General features: G+C 40.0%; 1 protein-coding gene across 1 annotated transcript in view; it reads right to left on the reverse strand.

Annotated features, from left to right (window-relative positions):
- Positions 1-22,612, reverse strand: part of LOC126262470 (protein kintoun) — a 97,804-nt gene that overhangs the window by 38,708 nt on the left and 36,484 nt on the right. The window lies entirely within an intron of this gene.

The raw sequence follows: 22,612 nt of genomic DNA on the forward strand, positions 1-22,612 counted from the left end.
TTATCTGCAACATCATAATCATTAACTATTTGACATCTATACGTAGATATTTTTGTCAAACCCTCTTTCATTAATCTTCCATCTGTTTTCATTTCAAGCTATATTTCTTTCAATACACAGATATGTATTTGCTGTTGTCTAGCTGCCCCCATCCTTCTGAAACTATGGATGCCCTCCACTGCATGCTCGTGCATAGGATAAACATTGTGTGTGTCTCCCATCAGTGCTCAAGGAAAAAGAATATTCTTCACATCTGATTAGCATAACTTTGGCAAGGAGTAAATATGGCCAGTTACAAGACAAAGAGGATGAGAAGCTGTTAACTCCAGGGCATTTCTCATGTACATGGCTAGATTTAATTTAAATTTGGCATAATCCTATGAAAGTAATCATCCAACCACCTACAAAGACATGTGCTCTTCTTAGCTTGGTAAAAGAGGGCCTGTGTTTATGGAAAGATGGGGTATACAAAATACTGTATCAATGAACCAAAGCAAACATTGGCCATACAACATGCATAACACACAAAAGGTATGTGTGGAACGTGATCACCATACTCAACTTTCCCAGCCCAGTAAGTCAGCCATATGTGAGCGTTTCTCCAGAATTATTTCTTGGATTATTCCATCAAAAAATCTTGGACACAACAATTTCCTACTGGGATTTAATTATTTAGGTATCTGTTGAGATACATTTGACTGAAGATATTAATTGTGATGGCAGCTTTCAACTGGATAAAGTGTGGGACCGGGCATTTCTTTAATTTCTTGACAAAAACAAAATTTCACACCCATTAAACAATAGTAAATTTTAAATATGCTGGCCCATGATTTGATAGAGGCATGCATTCAATAAAACTGTCATATATACAGCTGTGTGCTTCAGATGGAGCAATATTCAGTAAAAGGCTCTGTGTTCAACAGAGGGCATTCATGCAGCCAAGACCTATGCATATGTGTCACTGTTCCAATTTCTGTTGCAACTTAGCCACAAGCACAAGCACTCTCCAGTGCAAAACTCAAGACGGCTGCCTGCTTGTCAGCTGAAATATTTTTGCAAGAAGTCAACATCACACAGCTGCAATCCTGAAACCTCATAAAACACTAAGTAATTGTTTTATTATTTTATTCATGGCTGTAATTTTCAGCAACTGCAGCATATATTTTTCAGAAGAATATACAGTCATCAGTTGCAAATATATATTGTATTACGGTTTACAGGTTTCGACAAATTAATTTGTCATCTCCAGAAGCCTACAAAATTAGAGATATTATAAATCTTTAGATCTTACAAGGGAACCTCCCCATCGCACCCCTCTCAGATTTGGTTATAAGTTGGCACAGTGGATAGGCCTTGAAAAACTGTGCACAGATCAATCGAGAAAACAGGAAGAAGTTATGTGGAACTATGAAAAAATAAGCAAAATATACAAACTGAGTAGTCCATGCGCAACATATACACATCAACGAGTGTGTGACATCAGGTGCGTCGTGGTCCCGTGGTTAGCGTGAGCGGCTGCGGAACAAGAGGTCCATGGTTCAAATCTTCCCTGGAGCGAAAATTTTAATTTTTTATTTTCAGACAATTATCAAAGTTCAGGCACTCACACATAATCAACTTCGCTCTCCAAAATTCCAGGACATGTTCAGATTTGCTTGGACATATGCAGGATTTGACTGTCTACACACGGAAAAATTTGAAAACGTTAAAAATATATGTTTTGACAGAGCACAGGGAAAACTGTGTGACTGTGAAACTGTTGCATTTATTTGTTGCAGTTTATGTGACAAACTCTTATGTTTTCATCACTTTTTTGAGAGTGATTATCACATCCACAAGAAAACCTAAATCGGGCAAGGTAGAAGAATCTTTTTACCTATTCGCCAAGTGTACAAGTTAGGTGGGTCGACAACATATTCCTGTCATGTGACGCACATGCCGTCACCAGTGTCGTATAGAATATATCAGACATGTTTTCCTGTGGAGGAATCGGTTGACCTATGACCTTGCGATCAAATGTTTTCCGTTCCCATGGGATAGGCACGTCCGTTCATCTATCAATCACACGGTTTTGCGGTGCAGTCGCAAAACACAGACACTAAACTTATTACAGTGAACAGAGACGTCAATGAACAAACACAGAGATCATAACTTTGCGAAAATAAAGAAAGTAAAATTTTCACTCGATGGAAGTCTTGAACCAAGGACCTCTCATTCTGCAGCTGCTCACGCTAACCACGGGACCACGGCGCTCCTGAGCTGACGCTGTCCTTGATGTTGCCTATCTTGCGCATGGACTACTCAGTTTGTATATTTTGCTTATTTTTTTCATAGTTCCACACAACTTCTTCCTATTTTCTCGATTGACCTGTGTTCAGTTTTTCAAGGCCTATCCACTGTGCCAACTCATAAATAAATCTGAGGGGGGTGCGATTGGGAGGTTCCCTTGTTAGCTATGCATTTATATGAAGTATAAGAAATATATTACAGAAACTTACTTGGTATTGTTCTATCGGTTGTTAATGTCTTCTTCATAGAAACATAATGCTGTGATATGAGCAGAAATGTATGTACTGTACGTGATTATTGTTGATGAGAAAACTGTTGAGGGTACTGCTGAGCTCAACAGATGCAAACAAGCTATGACAGGTTGCAAGGTTAATGAGCTTATCACAAAAAGCAGTCATAAAAAGAAAAATAGTTCTCTTTTTGCAGTGTAGTGCATTAATAAGAAGCTCAATGAACAAAATGCTGTCATAATAAAGTCAGATAAAGGCAATTCTTCAGTTATCTTGTATTATTGACTATCTAAATAAAACATTAGAATTCTTTTCTGATAACAGAACTGATACCATTAGCAAAGACTCCAGTACTAACTTCACTAAACAGTTTAAACAGGCTTTTGATTCCAATAACTCCCTCTTCCCTCCCAAAGACCATGCTAGATTACTAAGCATGAATCCTAAGACATCAACTTTATGTTGCAAATTAAGATTAATAAAAGTAATTGCCCTATTTGTCCAATTGTTAATGGAATTGGTAGTCCTGGTTATTTCCTTTCCAGGAACTTACCGTATTTACTCGAATCTAAGCCGCACTTTTTTTCCGGTTTTTGTAATCCAAAAAACCGCCTGCGGCTTAGAATCGAGTGCAAAGCGGAAGTTCTGAAAAATGTTGGTAGGTGCCGCCACAACTAACTTCTGTCATCGAATATATATAGCGCTTCGCAGGCACAGAGATAAATACTGGCACCAAAACCTTTGCGTCAGTAAATAAATTTAAAAAAAAAGGTGGAAGACGAGCTTTTTTCTCCGCCCTCAGTTTCGACAACTGCATTTTCATACATTAACCAACGAAGTAAATACAAATTCCGTATTGTTCAGCTTCGAATGTAGCAGCATTTCAATGCACTACGAAAATCCGACTGGCAAGACTGTTTGGGATGTTTGTCAAAATGGCCAACTTTGCGTTCTGAATTTTTTCCTACCTGTGAGAAGAGATGGTTACTAATAGGAACTTTTATAAATTGTGAATCACATGCAATATTCTCTTCAGCATAATAATAATAAAGAATATAAAGATTTTGCCATGTATTCTTTCGTGTTTGCTGCTATCTCATTTAAATACTGTCTGCATAATAAACTACGAAACTAGAGTGAGACAACAGCAAACGCGGAAGAATATACATATCATGGCATGTTTATATTCGTATTATTCTTATGCCGAATAGTGATACAGTCAGAAATGAAGCACGGCAATTGATTAGATTTTTAAATCTAAGATGACTCTAATTTCTGTGCAGAATGTAATGTACCAAAAGACGCGTCTGCAAAGATTTTCAAACGGAGAAAAATTTTCGCTTAACTATCGCTCAGAACATCTTCTATCGTACGCAGTCTATTATTTGGTTCTTGTTGGTCATTATTAAAGAAAGCGGCAGTGTAAGTAACAACAAATAGCAGTCTCTTGCCATTGTTTCGCTAATGAGACGATTCCTCTCTTTAAAAAAAAAAAAAAAAATGTAAGCAGCGGTAGCGCGCACAAAAGCAAACCATGCCGCGAGCGGCGACAGGTCGTAAACACTCATTATCGGAATGCGACAAACAATGCATGACACAGTACAGTAATGCATTTTCAGCTTTGAGTGATGTAAACACCTATAAAAAAGAGTACGGCACTTATCAGATGAAAGAAAAATAAGCAATCAATTCAAACCAGACGAAGCACGTGAAAAAGGAAGGGTACCCGTATAAATACGGACGGAGCGCCTGACGCATAGCAACGGCTACCTGGTAAAGCTTAACTGCTAAGCTTACGACTCGAACCAAACTACTGTAGCTGTATCGTCATTCATTTGACCTAAATTGTGTCTCATATTACAATGGACCAACTTTGTTTCGATTTGGAGGTGCGGCCTAAAACTTTTCTCTCCCCTTGAATTTCAAGTCTCAGATTTCTGGTGCGGCTTAGATTCGGGAAAAATTTTTTTTCCTCGATTTCGAATCTCATTTTTCAGGTGAGGCTTAGATTCGAGTGCGGCTTAAATTCGAGTAAATACGGTACTAGTTCTTCAAGAAATAATAGACATATACAACATCTTTCTCTGTGAAAAATAAAACAGATATGATTAACTCTCTAAAATGTGTCATGTTTTCCCCTGCCCATATACTTGCACCTTTTGATATTATAAATCTCTACACTAACATTCCCACACATGAAACCATCCATATTATTGAAGACAATTTCACTAAATACACAAGAAAGTGAATTCAAATGAAAGTAAAGAACCTATAAGAGTTTTGAGAATCATTCTTAAATACAACTACTGCAGTTTCAATGGTCAGCTATATCAAAAAGACGAAGGCTTTGCTATGAGAAACTGCCTTACTGGATTTCTAGATGAAATGTTCATTAATAATTTAGAAATAACTTTTTTAATTCCCACCAATATCATTTCTATCTACAGACAATATGTTGATTATACCATCATTGTATTAAAAGAATATGTGAAGGACATCATATCACTTAGTTAGTCACTGAACTGCTTCCACACAAAATTTAAATTTATGTATGAAATATGAAATCAGCATAATGAACTGAGTTTTCTGAACCTAAAACTATGTTTAGTGGATGCTGAAATTAGGTAACCCACCACAACAGGTAACCTCATTCATGCCTCTTCTTGTCACCCCTTTAAGCACAAATTGGCATTCTTTCATACTACGCTGCATTATCGAGGTGTCCCTAACGCCTTCTGCTATTGCTACAAAATTTAATAAAGTATATATCGGTCAAAACTGGATATCAATCAAACCTTTTCCAATAATGTTATAGCAATAAAACCAACAAGAAAATAAATTCCTCTACACTCAATAGAAGTGGTCTTACTGCTAAGAAATACACTACAATCCCATTTCTAGGTAACAACTCATATCATAGACCTAATTTATTTACAAAATAGGACATCAATGTGTCCTTTACCACCAAAATGCCACCAAGTTGCTGTTTCTACATAATGAGAAACCTCCAACTGACAAATTTCTCAAATCTGGAGTATATAAAATACAATGTAATATACACACGAGTCTTTAGTAATATACATACGAGTCTTTATATAGGGCTGACAGGGGGGGGGGGGGGGGCATTAAAGGCCTGTTTTTGTGAGCAAGGACTCAACAAAGACAGTGACAATTCACATATATCAACTTTTGGAGAACAATTCAGATTAGAGTAACACACTATTCTTCCTCCATCCCTGCTTAACATGGAAATTTTGCATATAGTTGACAAGGTCTACAAAATGATCCTTTTAGAAGGGGACGGTTGGCAGGGTTGGGGTGGGGAAAGATGATGGTGCTGCCTGTGGGAGCATGCAGGGATGTGGTGGGGACAGATGCAGCATTGAGAGGCAGTGCAGTGTTTCTTAACGACATAATATTTGTAGTTACACAGTCAAGTACTTTTGATTTCTTTGGTAGATCACGGCTGTTAAGCAGTTTGAAGGTATTTCGATCATCATATCACCAGTAGGCCTAATTAGATAATTACAAACTCTAAACCACAGACCAGTTACAATGTTTACTACGAAAAAATATTGAAAACCTATTTATACTCAATTCCTTTTTTTAGTTAAAAATACATGTACATTAGTCAAATGCAGATACCCAGGTCATAAGGGCGACTGCACATTATGTAAAAAGTTTTTAAACCACTTACATATCACACACGCATGCATCCCAACTTCACATGGGTAGCACTAAGTATCTACGGCCAGATGATTTGTCTAGTGTAGCAGTTATGAATTATACAGAATAACTGAAACCTGGTTTTATTTTAAAAATCTTGCATTCAGTAATAACACTTTTATTGTTTTTTTAAATCTTCATACTTTAATTAGGTTCACAAAGTAATGTCATTGAGATAACGTCCTTCTTACCGGACACAAATCTGGATCCTCTCCTGAAAGTGATGCACAGTTCTCTCCAACATTTCATTCAGCATAGCTTCAGTTTCCTGATGATTGGAAATCTTGAGGTAATTCATTGTGTGGAGTTTGTTCATGTACTCTCTTCATTTCAAGTAGGACCACAAAAAGTAGTCACAGATTGATTGATTGCTTGGGTGGGTGTGGGGGGCCAAGGGACATCACCATGTCATGAAATGACATGTCCCGGGAATATGTCTCAAACTACTTCCACGGATGCTCTCACTGTCTGATGTGTAGCACCATTCTGTTTGAACCACATTTCTGTCATATTCACTCAACATCTTTCTAGTTCTAGATGATGGAAGTTATTTAACATTTCGCTGGTGTCACAGTAGCTGTGGTTCCTCATCCTACAAAAAAAAAAAAAAAATAAATAAAAAAAAAAATAAAAAAAAAAATATGGTGCAACATTCCCTGCCTTAAGATATGGCACCACACTGTTACTTTTGAGCTGTGGAGAGGTTTTCTGTGTTCTTCATGGGGCTCTGCAACGTCTAGTAATAACAGTTCTGTACATTAACATACCCATCCAGATGAAAATAGACTTCATCACTCATGGACATTGGGATACATGCATCTTCCATAAGAACAGTGTCCATTATGCCACAAACCTATCTGCGTTGCACAAAATCCATTCCACTTAGCTGCTACACAATCATTAATTTGCATAGGTGAAATTTGAGATCATTGCATAAAAAGCGATGAAGCAAATGACGTGACTCATCCAGTGATACAGCCTGTTGCCTATTGGAGCATTTCGGACTAGCAAGAACTGTCATTCTCACTCTGTCTGTTTTCCAGAGTTAATCCAAACTGAACAGGGAAGACCAGGTGGTTCCTCTTTCACCACAGATCCAGTTGTTCTAAATGTTGCAACCTATCAGAGTATAGTGTTTTAAAATGATATTTAAATCAAGACCCTAAGCTGCCAACAGGCATTGATATACATCAACAGGGGCAGTTGAAAATATGTGCCCCGACCGGGACTTGAACCCAGGATCTCCTGCTTACATGGCAGACGCTCTATCCACCTGAGCCACCGAGAGCACAGAGGATAGTGCGCCTGCAGGGATTTATCCCCTGCACGCTCCCCGTGAGACCCATATTCCCAACTTAATGTCCACACACTACATTCGTAGTGCCCCTGCCCATTACACTCATTACTCGCAGCAGACAATCTTACCGAGTCCCGTAAGAGTTCGGGCAATGCATGTGCATTCGCACAGAAGAAGGAAGTCAATGGCCAGTTAGCCTTAACTATATGAAGATGGTATCTGTTCTTTCAGACATGCTGCAGTGACCATGCAGCTCTCTAGAATCAAATGATAATTAAATCAAGACCCTAAGCTGCCGACAGGCGTTGATATACATCTGTCCGAAAGAACAGTCTTCATATAGTGGCCAGCCAAAACTAAGTTTAAGAGATTAAAATGTTTTAAAAATGTGTATGCTGAACAGTGATCAGAAATTCTTTAGGAATTTAATCAAATGAAAAGATATAATGAGCAGATTTACTACTTATATGGACTGATGTCTATAAACCCAATAAAACAGCATACACCTAGGCGAGGTTTGGACCATACAAGATTCAATTGCAATGCATATTCTTACCAAGTGCGTGTCTCAGACAGTCAAAACATGACCGAATCGTGCTGTCTTTCAGATGTAGTGCAATCATTACAGCAGGAGTGTAAGTAAGAAACTATGCCTCCCTGCAATGTTGAATGTTAAAAAAATGCATCAGACAAAAAAGATTACCTAACATATCTCATCAGTATTACAGAAATTTATTCAATTCATAGTTCAATACAAAACTTGGTTTTCCTAGATGCGATACCTGCATTTCAAGTAGAAATGCAAGTCATCACCCAGAGATGGAAGAGCACTACAAATGAAGAACCACAACTGAAACTTCAAAGATGACAAATACTGTTGAAGACAGAAAATGATATACACGAGACCAAAGCAGACACATTCTACAGATGAAAGAAAGCCACAAAAATTAGGAGTATGAAACAGAAAGATCCATGGATTTTCAGCAAATATCAATATGCCAATTATCTCTGTATTCATTTAACATTCTAGTTCTGTCTAATAGTGACTCTGTTTTGTTATAATGAGACCACTGGAGGGATAGGATATGATAAAGTTGCATTGATGTTGCACCACTTTATATTCACAAAGTTGGCACCAGATATTAAGTGTTGTAGTGCTTCGAGAATTTCCACGTAAATTCTAGAACCACTTGGCCTCCTTCTGTCACGACCCCACGATATTTTAAATAGAGTGTGAGAGAGACGAATCCGACCTACTGTGCATTGCATGTTTGTGTGCGCAGGTCTAAAAACAGTCACAAGCGAAATGTGGCCACTATCAGAGTCTTACATTATGTTGTAAACAACACAAGAAGATTGAACTCGGTTACAGAAATGTTTCCCCTTAGAGGTCACTCTTATATGGAATGTGACCACAACATGGCCTTCGTTAACAATAAGATACTTGCTGAAATTCCTGACCATCAGCTGAGCCATTTTTCTGCAGCTAGAGTGAAACCTTCTTGTTTTGACATTGTTGGATTAGATCAAGTGCTTCTCGGATCTTGGGCTCATTTTCTATCACCTCTGTACAAGAAGTGGTGTCCTTTTGCCATTCAACCAGTGAACGAGCTTTTGTTACAGTAAGAGATGGGACCTCTTGTTCAATTCCGAAGGTCTTACATTGACAGATTTCACTAACAAAGTAAACTCTTTGGCCCATGTTCCCATGAAGCTGAGGATACAGCCAGTGAGCTAAATTCTGGAGAATTCTGCCTTCCAGATTATTTATACAAAAATGAGATGGTTACTTTCATTTCGCACTCTTAAAATAAAACAAAATATATGGCATCATGGTTTTAATACTAATCTTTCATTACAAAAAATCAGTTTGGGGTGCTATGAAGGAAATAATATCCTTTACACTCTGCTGCAAATCTCACTTGAAAAGTTTAGGGACCTCCAACACTTGATGTAGTTTTGTGGCCCAGCAGTGAGGGTTTTCTACATGAAACGGTCATTTTTTGAGACTACAAGCAAAAAGCAAGAGTTAGAAAAAAGCAGAGTATTCGGTCCAGGAGTGAGAACTAAAGAAATTGCCATAAATGTATTGTCAGTGTAACATGCCTGACATTCATAACTGTTTCCAATAATAGCCTGTACTAATAACTGAAAATTACACATAATGATCATAACTTCAAAATAAAAATTATGAAATGTATTAACTTTTTTTTTTTTAGTTATCAATAATCATCCGACTGGTTTGATGCAGCCCACCACAAATCTCTCTCCTGTGCCAACCTCTTCATATCAGTGTAGCACTTGCAACCAATGTCCTCAATTACTTGCTGGATGTATTCCAATCTCTGTCTTCCTCTACAGTTTTTGCCCTCTACAGCTCCTCCTAGTACCATGGAAATTATTTCCTGATGTCTTAACAGGTGTCCTAGCATCCTGTCCCTTCTCCTTGTCACTGTTTTCCACATATTTCTTTCCTCTTCAATTCTGCACAGAACCTCCTCATTCCTTACCTTATCAGTCCACCTAATTTTCAACATTCGTCTGTAGCACCACATCTCAAATGCTTTGATTCTCTTCTGTTCTGGTTTTCCCACAGTCCCTGTTTCACTACCATAAAATGCTGTAGCCCCTAATATACGTTCTCAGAAATTTCTTCCTCAAATTAAGGACCATGTTTGATATTAGTAGACTTCTCTTGGACAGGAATGCCCTTTTTGCCAGTACTGGACTGCTTTTGAGGTCCTCATTGCTCCGCCATTGTTATTTTGCTGCCTAGGTGGCAGAATTCCTTAACTTCATCTACTCACTGTTCTCATTACATTTGTCTTCCTTCTGTTCACCCTCAATATATTGTCATGTAGAACAAGGTGTAATTAGATGAATGACGAACACTAACTTCACTTAACAAAGGTTTACTTAGCAATTGCACATACAAGAGTGTGGAGCAAACTGCCTCCAGCCAGAACACAGTATATATACAGCTACAGAACATTCCAGTACAATGATTCTTGACATTTGTGGATACTTCTAGAATGTACTCAAACCGAATATAGAAATTAAAATTGTACAGTCCAGGTGAGTTTTGAACTCACGACCCTCCATGTGACAGTTTAGTATCATAACCACTACACCACGGAGCTACTCACCTTCTTCTGCGACACTGCTCCTTCCTTAAATGAACAGCGTCTTGGTGTTACGTCCTCCTAGTCCGGGAATGAGTCATTGGTCCTGCATACTCAGACTCCTGATGACTGATTCTCGTCCTGGCGGTGATCTTTTTAGAACTTCTTTTGCCGCTACACTTTTTGTCACCTTTCCGCTTGTTGCCTGTCATTGGAGCTTCGAATTTATCATGGGTTGCAGGATCCTTATAGAGCTTCATTCAAAGGACGTGGACCGTATCTCTGATCTTTCATTGTCTTGTGTCAGGGTCGAAATCTTCAACTTCATAAGTAATATCAGACAACTGTCTTACAAACTTATAAGGTCCAAAGTAGTGCCTGAGGAGCTTCTCAGAGAGACCAACCTTCCGAACAGGAGTGAAGATCCAGATGAGGTCACCAGGCTGGTAGACAACAGGGCAGTGGCTCAAGTCATACCTTCAGCGATTGTTTTCTTGAGCCTGCAGCGTGCAGAGTCGAGCTAACTGCCAAGCTTCCTCAGCTCTGGTTAACACTAGCTGATGTTGTTGTGGTTCACGTCATCAGGATGTAACGGAAACACAGTGTCCATCGTTGTCGTCGCCTCACGCCCATGCACCAGGAAAAATGGTGTAAATCCTGGGGTGTCTTGTCTGGTGGTGTTGTAGGCAAACACCATGAAAGGTAGCACCTCATCCCAGTTGCTCTGCTTAACACTGACGAACAATGATAGCATGTTGGCCAAGATCTTATTAAGGCGTTCAGTAAGCCCGTTAGTTTGCGGATGGTAGGCAGTCGTCATGTGATGAGTAATGTTGCTCTGACGGTTTCTCTCTGTCACAGGATTCGATTGAAAAACTTTCCCTCGATACGTAATTAACGACCTGGGGGCAGCGTGTTTTAATACAATGTCTTCCACGATGAATTTGGCTACCTCGGATGCTTCGGATGTTTTTACGGCTTTTGTAATGGCATAGTGTGTCAGATAATCAGTGCAAACAATAATCTATCTATTGCCACTAGCAGACGTTGGAAATCGCCCAAGGAGGTCAATCCCAACACGCTGGAAAGGCGCTTCAGCTGGTGGAATTGGTATGAGTCGGCCAGGTGGTTTCTGAGAAACTGCCTTTCTCCTCTGGCACTCTCGACAGTGCGACACATAGTGATGGACACTCCTAAATAAACCTGGCCAGAAAAATCTCTTGCAGATTCTATTGTATGTCTTAATAAATCCTAAATGTCTGGCCTCAGGTGTGTCATGGAATTTCCTAAGCGCATGCGTTTAGGAATCACTGGTAGCCAACTCTTTCCAAACGGATCAAAGTTTTTCTTGCAAAGTAATCCATTAACTACCTTAAATTGTCCTTTCACATCCTCTGACCGATTTAAGGCAAGCATAATTTGATATATATGGTGTCCTCCCTCTGCTCAGCAGAGACATCCTGGAGCGCAGCGAGACAGTCACTATCTTCATCAAAGTCTTGATGGTCTTGCACAGGGTTTCTTGAATGAAAGTCGGCATCTTTGTGTTTTCTTCCATTTTTGTACAGTATGGTAATGTCATACTCTTGAAGATGTAGTGCCCACCTGGCGAATCATCTTGTTAGATCCTTAAGACCTGTCGACCAACAAAGCGAACAATGGTCTGTAACAACTGTAAATGGCCTTTCATAGAGATACTGTTGAAATCTGCACATGGCCCAGATCACAGCAAGACATTCTCTTTCTGTATTTGAGTAGTTTCCCTCGGCTTTTGTATGTGTCCTAGAAGCATTGGCTATAACCTTCTCTTTTCCATCGTAAATTTGCACCAAAACAGCACTGATCCCATACCCCCTGGCATCTGTATGTAGTTCTGTAGGTGCTCTCTCATCATACAGACCAAGTACAGGGTCAGTTGTCAGAACTTTTTGCAACACATCGAACAAATCTTGTTGAGCACCACCCCAGATAAATTTCACATCAGCTTTTAACAACTCTCGGAGTGGCCTCGCTTGGATACAAAAGTCTTTGATAAAACGACGGTAATAAGAACATAATCCGAGGACGCTTCTCACATCTCTAATACTTTCAGGAATAGGAAATTCTGTTATAGATCTCACCTTTTCTGGGTCTGGCCTCACACCATCGTCAACAAGGTGTCAAAGTATTTTGATTTCTTTTGCTCCAAAGAGACACTTTCTTGGATTAAGTTTCAGTCCGCCTTGTTGGAGACACTTAAGAACGGCCCTCAGTGTTCTTATATATGTTCATAAAATGTCTTTGAGAACACTATAATGTCATCTAAATAACAAAGACACATCGTCCACTTCAGGTGCCTTAGAAGATTCTCCATCATCTGTTCAAGAGTTGCTGGTGCATTACACAAACCAAACAGCATTACTTTAAACTTGTACATGTCCTCAGGGGTGATGAATACAGTTTTCTCACGATCAGCCTCATCTACTTTGATCTGCCAGTATCCCGAGTACATGTCCAGGGTTGAGAAAAACTTAGCCCCCTTCAGACAATCTAGTGTATTGTCAATTCGTCGAAGAGGGTAAACGTACTTTTTAGTTATCTTATTAAGCTTCCTGTAATCAACACAAAAGCATCAACTGCCATCCTTCTTCCTGATGAGGAGCACTGGTGACGAGCATGGGCTCTGCAAAGGCTGAATGATGTCATTCTTCATCATTTTCTCTACCTCATAACGAATTATTCAATGTTCCGTTGCTGACACGCGGTATGCTCTATGGCTTATTGGTTGATGGTCTCCAGTGATAATCTGGTGCTTCACCATCGATTTGTCTAATTTGCTCTTCACCTGTGGATTCAAGCATTCAGAGAACTCTTGAAGAATGGCAAGTAGCTTCTTCTGTTGTTCCTTAGTGATATCTGATGATAGTCAAGCTAGAAAATCTTGTCTCATAGTGATAGCACTAATTTCACCCACAGACTTGGCACAAGAGGTTTCTATGACACTCAGCAGTTGTTCAATTAACGGCTCAGCGGTTGCTATGCACATGAATCTTGGAAGGATCTATGGTTCTCAGCGAAAGTTAACTATCCACAATTGACCAAATCTGTTCTTAAATGAGACAGCAGAGGCTGGGATGACAAAGTTATTCTTCAGTGGTATGCTCCTCTTGCATTCCACTACAAGATCCATGGGTTAATGCATGGCATGAGACGTGACAGTTACCTTTTTAGCGCCGACTGTAGGAATGATCACTTCATTCAGCACACATAGTCTCCACACACTCGAATGCGCATCTTCCTGTCCACAGTATCTCATCTCGTCTAGCATAATCTTCGAGCGACCACAATCTATAATTGCCTGAGAAGCTTTCAAAAAGTCCCATCCAAGAATGATGTCATGACTACACTCTTGTAAGACGATGAATTCTAAGGACTGTGTATGGCCACTTATACCCACACGAATGATACATCTTCCTGTAGGTTTTACATATTTGCCGTCAGCCACCTTCACCTTCAGCAGAGATGTTTTGCTGTCGACAGATATGGCTTTCTGCAACTGGCGACAGTACTTCTCCGAAATGACAATATGATGCTCCAGAGTCCACAAGAGCTTGGGCTGGTCAGCCATCCATGAGGATATCAACATAGTTTCCTATCATTTTTGTAGTGATCGACGGCGGAGGTGGCCTCACTTCCCAGGAAGGTCGCACCCTTTAGTTTTCCAGGTTGCAACAGCTAGGTGATCGGCTGGAGTTCCTAAACAGCGATGGAGACCTTGATTGGCATGTTGCGGAGCGTCGTCTCCACCAGCTAGCTTGCGGCAATGGTGACCTACGTCACCCTTCATCCACATCATCTTGTTCATCTTCGCCGTCCCAGAGTTGGCATCGGCTAAGATCGGTCTGTTGTCTTCTGGCGTGGGCATCATAAAATATTTACCACCTTTCTCGACAATAGTGCACCACATGTCCCTGTCGTCCACAGTGGAAACATACTGGTTGGTTATCCTGGGTCCTTCAGACATCAGTCTGTTCTTCATGTGCCATTGTAGGAATGTAACTTCGCCTGGGTCTCAACTTTATCACTGTTTTAAAGGGAAGTGAAGGACGAGAGATTGGGTTCAATGTCCGTTCCGCTTCCTCCCTTATGACCTCTTGAAGCATCTCAGTTTTTTGCTTGCTGTGCAATCCAAGTGCCTTCTGAACTTCCTCTCTCACTATCTGACAAAGAACACTTGTGAAATCAGTTGCTTTCTCCATCACAGACATTGATATGACATTTGGAAGCTATTCAAACTTCTTGTGTGTAATTCCTTTTTGATGCATTGTCTCGATATACTGGCACCATTTTATGAAGTCATCTGCTGTCGAAACCTCCTACAGGAGTAGGGCTTGATACATGTCCTCAGCAACACCCTTCATGAGATGTGCAACCGTATCTTCCTTCTTCATTCTAGGATCCACTATTTTATACAGTTCCAAGAAGTCTTGAATGTAGAATGCTGTAGTCTCTCCTGGACACTGTGCCCTGCACTCTTAATTTATCTTCAGCCGTGCACTTCTGTCTTTGTGTGTCGCCGAAATACTTGCGCAGTTCCGCCTGGAATACTTCCCAGCTTGTGACCTTCCTCTTGTTGTTCTCATACCATTGCTTGCCAGTGCCCTCCAAGTAGAGAAATACGTTAGCCAAACACATGGTGTCATCCCATTTGTTAAATTTGGCTATACGCTTATACCTTCAGCCACTTGTTTGGATCTTGGCCATCGTCACCAGAGAACCTGGAAGGATGTCTCATGTGGTAGCACAGAGTTGCTGTCATCATCACGTCTTCTTCTTCTTCTGTCTCCGGTAGACTGCAATCTGTTGAATATGGCCCGAACTTGGGTTTCTCGCCACATAAACGGCGGCTCTGTCGTGGCCTGATAGGAGCCACTGTGTCGTCGATAATGAGCACTGTCACAAGTTCCAATACCCAGCGTCTCCACCAGAATAATGTCATGTAGAAGAAGGTGTAATTAGATGAATGACGAACATTAACTTCACTTAACAAAGATTTATTCAGCACTTGCACATACAAGAGCGCAGAACAAACTGCCTCTGGCCAGAACACAGTATATATACAGCTACAGAACATTCCAGTACAATGATTCTTGACATTAGTGGATACTTATAGAGTGTACTCAAACTGAATATAGAAATTAAAATTGTACAGTCCAGGTGAGTTTTGAACTCACCACACTCCATGCAACAGTTTAGTATCATAACCACTACACCACGGTGCTACTCAGCTTCTTCTGTAACAATATATTCTGTACTCATTAGACCGTTCATTCTATTCAGCAGATTGTGTAATTCTTCTTTATTTTCACTCAGGATAGCAAATCCTTTCACCTAGAATTTTAATTCCACTTTTGAACATTTCTTTAATTTCCATCATCGCTTCTTTGATGTACGGACTGAACAGTAGGGGCGAAAGACTAAATCACTGTCTTATACCCTTTTTAACCCGAGCACTTGATTCTTGGTCATCCACTCTTATTAGTTCCTCTTGGCTCTTGTACATATTCTATATTACTCATCTCTCCCTACAGCTTACTACTATTTTTCTCAGAATTTCGAGCGTCTTGCACCATTTTACATTGTCAAATGCTTTTCCAGGGTCTATTAATCCCTATGAATGTGTATATTTTTCTTTAGTCTTGCTTCCATTATCAACCACAATGTTTGCCTTTATCTATCCTAAATTTGGAAAATATTTCGAGTAGATTTCCCGACCATGTTATAGTTCTGGATGGAGATTTTAATTTTCCGGATATAGACTGGGAGACTCAAATGTTTATAATGGGTGGCAGGGACAAAGAATCCAGTGAAATTTTTTTAAGTGCTTTATTTGAAAACTACCTTGAGCAGTTAAACAGAGAACCGACTCGTGGCGATAACATATTAGACCTTCTGGTGACAAACAGACCCGAACTATTTGAAACAGTTAACGCAGAACAGGGAATCAGCGATCATAAAGCGGTTACGGCATCGATGATTTCAGCCGTAAATAGAAATATTAAAAAAGGTAGGAAGATTTTTCTGTTTAGCAAAAGTGACTTAAAAGCAGATTTCAGAGTACTTGACGGCTCAACACAAAAGTTTTGTCTCAAGTATAGATAGTGTTGAGGATCAGTGGACAAAGCTCAAAATCATCGTACAATATGCATTAGATGAGTATGTGCCAAGCAAGATTGTGAGAGATGGAAAAGAGCCACCGTGGTACAACAACCGAGTTAGGAAACTGCTGCGGACGCAAAGGGAACTTCACAGCAAACATAAACATAGCCAAAACCTTGCAGACAAACAAAAATTACGCGAAGCGAAATGTAGTGTGAGGAGGGCTATGCGAGAGGCGTTCAATGAATTCGAAAGTAAAGTTCTATGTACTGACTTGGCAGAAAATCCTAAAAAATTTTGGTCTTATGTCAAAGCGGTAGGTGGATCAAAACAAAATGTCCAGACACTCTGTGACCAAAATGGTACTGAAACAGAGGATGACAGAGTAAAGGCCGAAATACTAAATGTCTTTTTCCAAAGCTGTTTCACAGAGGAAGATTGCACTGTAGTTCCTTCTCTAGATTGTCGCACAGATGACAAAATGGTAGATATCGAAATAGATGACAGAGGGATACAAAAACAATTAAAATTGCTCAAAGGAGGAAAGTCCGCTGGACCAGATGGGTTACCAGTTCGATTTTACACAGAGTACACAAAGGAACTTGCCCCCCTTCTTGCAGCAGTGTACCGTAGGTCTCTAGAAGAGCGTAGCATTCCAACTGATTGGAAAAGGGCACAGGTCATCCCCGTTTTCAAGAAGGGACGTTGAACAGATGTGCAGAACTATAGACCTATATCTCTAATTTCGATCAGTTGTAGAATTTTGGAACACGTATTATGTTCATGTATAATGACTTTTCTGGAGACTAGAAATCTACTCTGTAGGAATCAGCACGGGTTTTGAAAAAGACAATCGTGTGAAACCCAACTCGCGCTATTCGTCCACAAGACTTAGAGGGCCATAGACACGGGTTCCCAGGTAGATGCCGTGTTTCTTGACTTACGCAAGGCATTCGATACAGTTCCCCACAGTCGTTTAATGAACAAAGTAAGAGCATATGGACTATCAGACCAATTGTGTGATTGGATTGAAGAGTTCCTAGATAACAGAATGCAGCATGTCATTCTCAATGGAGAGAAGTCTTCCGAAATAAGAGTGATTTCAGGAGTGCCGCAGGGGAGTGTCGTAGGACCATTGCTATTCACAATATACATAAATGACCTTGTGGATAACATCGGGAGTTCAGTGAGGCTTTTTGCGGATGATGCTGTGGTATATCGAGAGGTTGTAACAATGGAAAATTGTACTGAAATGCAGGAGGATCTGCAACGAATTGACACATGGTGCAGGGAATGGCAATTGAATCTCAATTTAGACAAGTGTAATGTGCTGCGAATACATAGAAAGAAAGATCCTTTATCATTTAGCTACAATATAGCAGGTCAGCAACTGGAAGCAGTTAATTCCATAAATTATCTGGGAGTAGACATTAGGAGTGATCTAAAATGGAATGACCATATAAAATTAATTGTCGGTATAGCAGATGGCAGACTGAGATTTATTGGAAGAATCCTAAGGAAATGCAGTCCGAAAACAAAGGAAGTAGGTTACAGTACAGTTGTTTGCCCACTGCTTGAATACTGCTCACCGCTGTGGGATCCGTACCAGATAGGGTTGATAGAAGAGATAGAGAAGATCCAATGGAGAGCAGCGCACTTCGTTACACGATCATTTTAGTAATCGTGAAAATGTTACGGAGATGATAGATGAACTTCAGTGGAAGACTCTCCAGGAGAGACACTCAGTAGCTCGGTATGGGCTTTTGTTGAAGTTTCGAGAACATACCTTCACCGAGGAGTCAAGCAGTACCGTATTTACTCGAATCTAAGCCGCACTCGAATCTAAGTCGCACCTGAAAAATGAGACTCGAAATCAAAGAAAAAAAAATTGCCCGAATCTAAGCCGCACCAGAAATTTGAGACTCGAAATTCAAGGGGAGAGAAAAGTTTTAGACCGCACCTCCAAATCGTAACAAAGTTTGTCCATTGTAATATGAGACACAATTTAGGTCAAATGAATGACGATACAGCTACAGTAGTTTGGTTCAAGTCGTAGGCTTAGCAGTTAAGCTTTACCAGGTAGCCATTGCTATGCGTCAGGCGCTCCGTCTGTATTTATACGGGTACCCTTCCTTTTTCACGTGCTTTGTCTGGTTTGAATTGACTGCTTATTTTTCTTTCATCTGATAAGTGCCGTTCTCTTTGTTATAGGTGTTTACATCACTCTAAGCTGAAAATTCATTACTGTACTGTGTGATGCATTGTTTGTCACCTTCTCATAATGTGTGTTTACGACCTGTCACCGCTCGCGGCGTGGCTTGCTTTTGTGCACGCTACCGCCGCTTACAATTAAAAAACAAAAGAGAGGAAGCGTCTCATTAGCGAAACAATGGCAAGAGACTGCTATTTGTTGTTACTTACACTGCTGCTTTCTTCGATAATGATCAACAAGAACCAAATAATAGATTGCGTATGATAGAAGATGTTCTGAACGAGAGTTTAGCGAAAATTTTCTCCGTTTGAAAATCTTTGCGGACGCCTCTTTAGTACGTTACATTCTGCACAGAAATTAGAGTCAGCTTAGATTTAAAAATCTAGTCAATTGCCGTGCTTCATTTCTGACTGTACCACTATTAGGCATAAGAATAATATGAATATAAACATGACATGATATGTACATGCTTCCGCGTTTGCTGTTGTCTCACTCTAGTTTCGTAGTTTATTAGGCAGACAGGATTCAAATGAGATAGCAGCAAACACGAAACAATACATGGCAAAATGTTTATATTCGTATTATTCTTATGGCGAAGAGAATACTGCACGTGATTCACAATACATAAAAGTTCCTATTAGCAACCATCTCTTCTCACAGGTAGGAAAAAATTCAGACATAGAGTTGGCCATATTGACAAACATCCGAAACAGTCTTGCCAGTCGGATTTTCGTAGTACATTGAAATGATGCTACATTCGAAGATGAACAATACGGAATTTGTATTTACTTCTTTGGATAATGTAAGAAAATGCAGTGGTCGAAACTCGGGGCGGAGAAAAAAGCTCATCTTCCACCTTTTTTTAAATTTATTTACTGACGCAGAGGTTTTGGCGCCCATATTTATATTTGTGCCTGCAAAGCATGCCTGTGTAGCGCTACATATGTTTGACGGCAGAACTTAGTTGTGGCGGCACCTACCAGCATTTTTCAGAACTTCCGCTTACTTTGCATTCGATTCTAAGCTGCAGGCGGTTTTTTGGATTACAAAAACCGGAAAAAAAGTGCAGCTTAGATTTGAGTAAATATGGTATACTGCTCCCTCCTACGTATATCTCACAAAGAGACCACGAGGATAAAATCAGAGAGATTAGAGCCCACACAGAAGCATACCGACAATCTTTCTTTCCACGAACAATACGAGACTGGAATAGAAGGGAGAACCAATAGAGGTACTCAAAGTACCCTCCGCCACACCCCGTCAGGTGGCTTGTGGAGTATGGATATAGATGTAGATGTAGAAGCCAAACTGACCGTCATCTAACACACACTCCATTTTCTTTTCCATTCTTCTGCATATCATTCTTGTCAGCAACTTGAATGTATGAGCTGTTAAGCTAATTGTGCGACAATTCTCGGATTTGTCTACTCTTGGAGTCTTTGGCAATTGTTTGGATGATATTTTGAGGTCAGGTGGTATGTGACCAGACTCATACATTCTACTCACCAACATGAATAATCATTTTGTTGGCATTTCCCCCAATGATTTTAGGAATTCTGATGGAATGTTATCTATCCCTTTTTCCTTAGCTGCTCTTAAGTCCTCGAAAGCTCTCTTAAATTCTGATTCTAATACTGGATCCCCTATCTCTTCAAAATCGACTCCTGTTTCTTCTTCTATCACATCAGACAAATCCCCCCCTCATGGAAGCCTTCAATGTACTCTTTCCACCTATCCGCTCTCTTCTCTGCATTTAACAGTGGAATTCCCGTTGCACTCTTCATGTTATTTCATTTCTCAGTGACTTGTATTTCTGTATTCCTGAATTTCTTTGAACATTTTTGTACTTTCTTCTTTCATCAATCAGCTGCAGTATTTCTTCTGTTAATCGTGGTTTCTTCACAGTTACCTTCTTTGTACCTATGTTTTTCTTCCGAACTTCTGTGACTGCCCTTTTTAGAGATGCCCATTCCTCTTCAACTGTACTGCCTATTGAGCTTTTCCTTATTGCAGTATCTATAGCCTTAGAGAACTTCAAGCGTATCTCATCATTCCTTAGTACTTCCGCATCCCACTTCTTTGCGTATTGATTCTTCTTGACTAGCCTATTAAACTTCATCCTACTCTTAACTTCATCCTACTCTTCATCACTACTACATTGTGATCTGAGTCTATATCTGCTCTACGGTACGCCTTGCAATCTAGTATCTGATTTCGGAATCTCTATCTGACCACGATGTAATCTAATTGAAATCTTAACGTATCACCCAGTCTTTTCCAAGTATACCCCCTCCTCTTGTGATTCTTGAACATAGTATTTGCTATTACTAGCTGAAATTTATTAAAGAGCTCAATTAGTCTTCCTCCTCTCTCACTCCTTGTCTCTAGCCCACATTCTCCTGTAACCTTTTCTTTTGCTCCTTCCCCTAAAGCTGTGCTCTAGTCCCCCAAGATAATTAGATTTTCATCTCCCTTTACATACTGTATTATCCTTTCAATATCTTCATATACTTTCTCTATCTCTTTATCTTCAAATTGCAACGTTGGCACGTATACCTGAACTATCACTGTTGGTGTTAGCTTGCTGTTGATTCTGATAAGAGCAACCCTACCACTGAACTGTTCACAGTAACATACTCTCTGCCCTACCTTCCTATTCCTAATGAATCCCACTCCTGTTACACCATTTTCTGCTGCTGTTGATATTACCCTATACTCATCTGACCAGAAACCCTTGTCTTCTTTCCATTTAATTTTGCTGAGATTTTGCATTTCCCTTTTCAGATTTTCTAGCTTCCCTACCACGTTCAAACTTCTGACAATCCATGCCCTGGCTCACAGAACATTATCCTTTCATTGGTTATTCAATCTTTTTTTTCATGGTCATCTCTCCCTTGGCAATCCCCTCCCAGAAATCTGAATCTGGGACTATTCTGGAATATTTTGCCAATGGTGAGATCATCATGACTCTTTTTCATTTACAGGCCACAGGCCCTGTGGATACATGTTTTGTGTCTTTAATGCATTGGTTTCCACTGCCTTCTGCATCCTCATGCTGTTGATCATTGCTGATTCTTCCACCTTTAGGGGCAGTTTCCCACCCCAAGGACAAGAGAGTGCCCTGAACCTCTGGTCACTCTTCCCCCCCCCCCCCCCCTTTACTGAATAGGAAAAATGGACAAGAGAATGACACCAAAGTCATTGAAGTAGAGGAACAACAGCATCCAATTTCTTGGGCAGAAAGTGAAAATGCCCCAAAACATATGAAAAGTGGGAAGGCAGCAGAAGTAGATGAACTGATAGCAGATATGATTACGGTAGCTGGAATCCAAGGAAGACAATGGTTACATCGGATGTGTGGAATACAATGGAAACAGAACAAAGTGCCACATGATTGGAAAAAAGGAATTATAATTTGACTACTTAAAAAAGGAAGTAAAAAGCGCATCAACTACAGAGTAATCATGCTGCTATCGCACTGAAGTAAGATAACTGCAAAGATCACAGAAAAAAGACTGAGAAAGATCCTAAATCATCAATTTGAGAAACAGCAGCATGGAATCAGAAGTGGAAGGGGAATGATAGACCTAATTTTTTT

This window comes from Schistocerca nitens, chromosome 1, assembly GCF_023898315.1.
Source record: "Schistocerca nitens isolate TAMUIC-IGC-003100 chromosome 1, iqSchNite1.1, whole genome shotgun sequence".
Classification (NCBI taxonomy): domain Eukaryota; kingdom Metazoa; phylum Arthropoda; class Insecta; order Orthoptera; family Acrididae; genus Schistocerca; species Schistocerca nitens.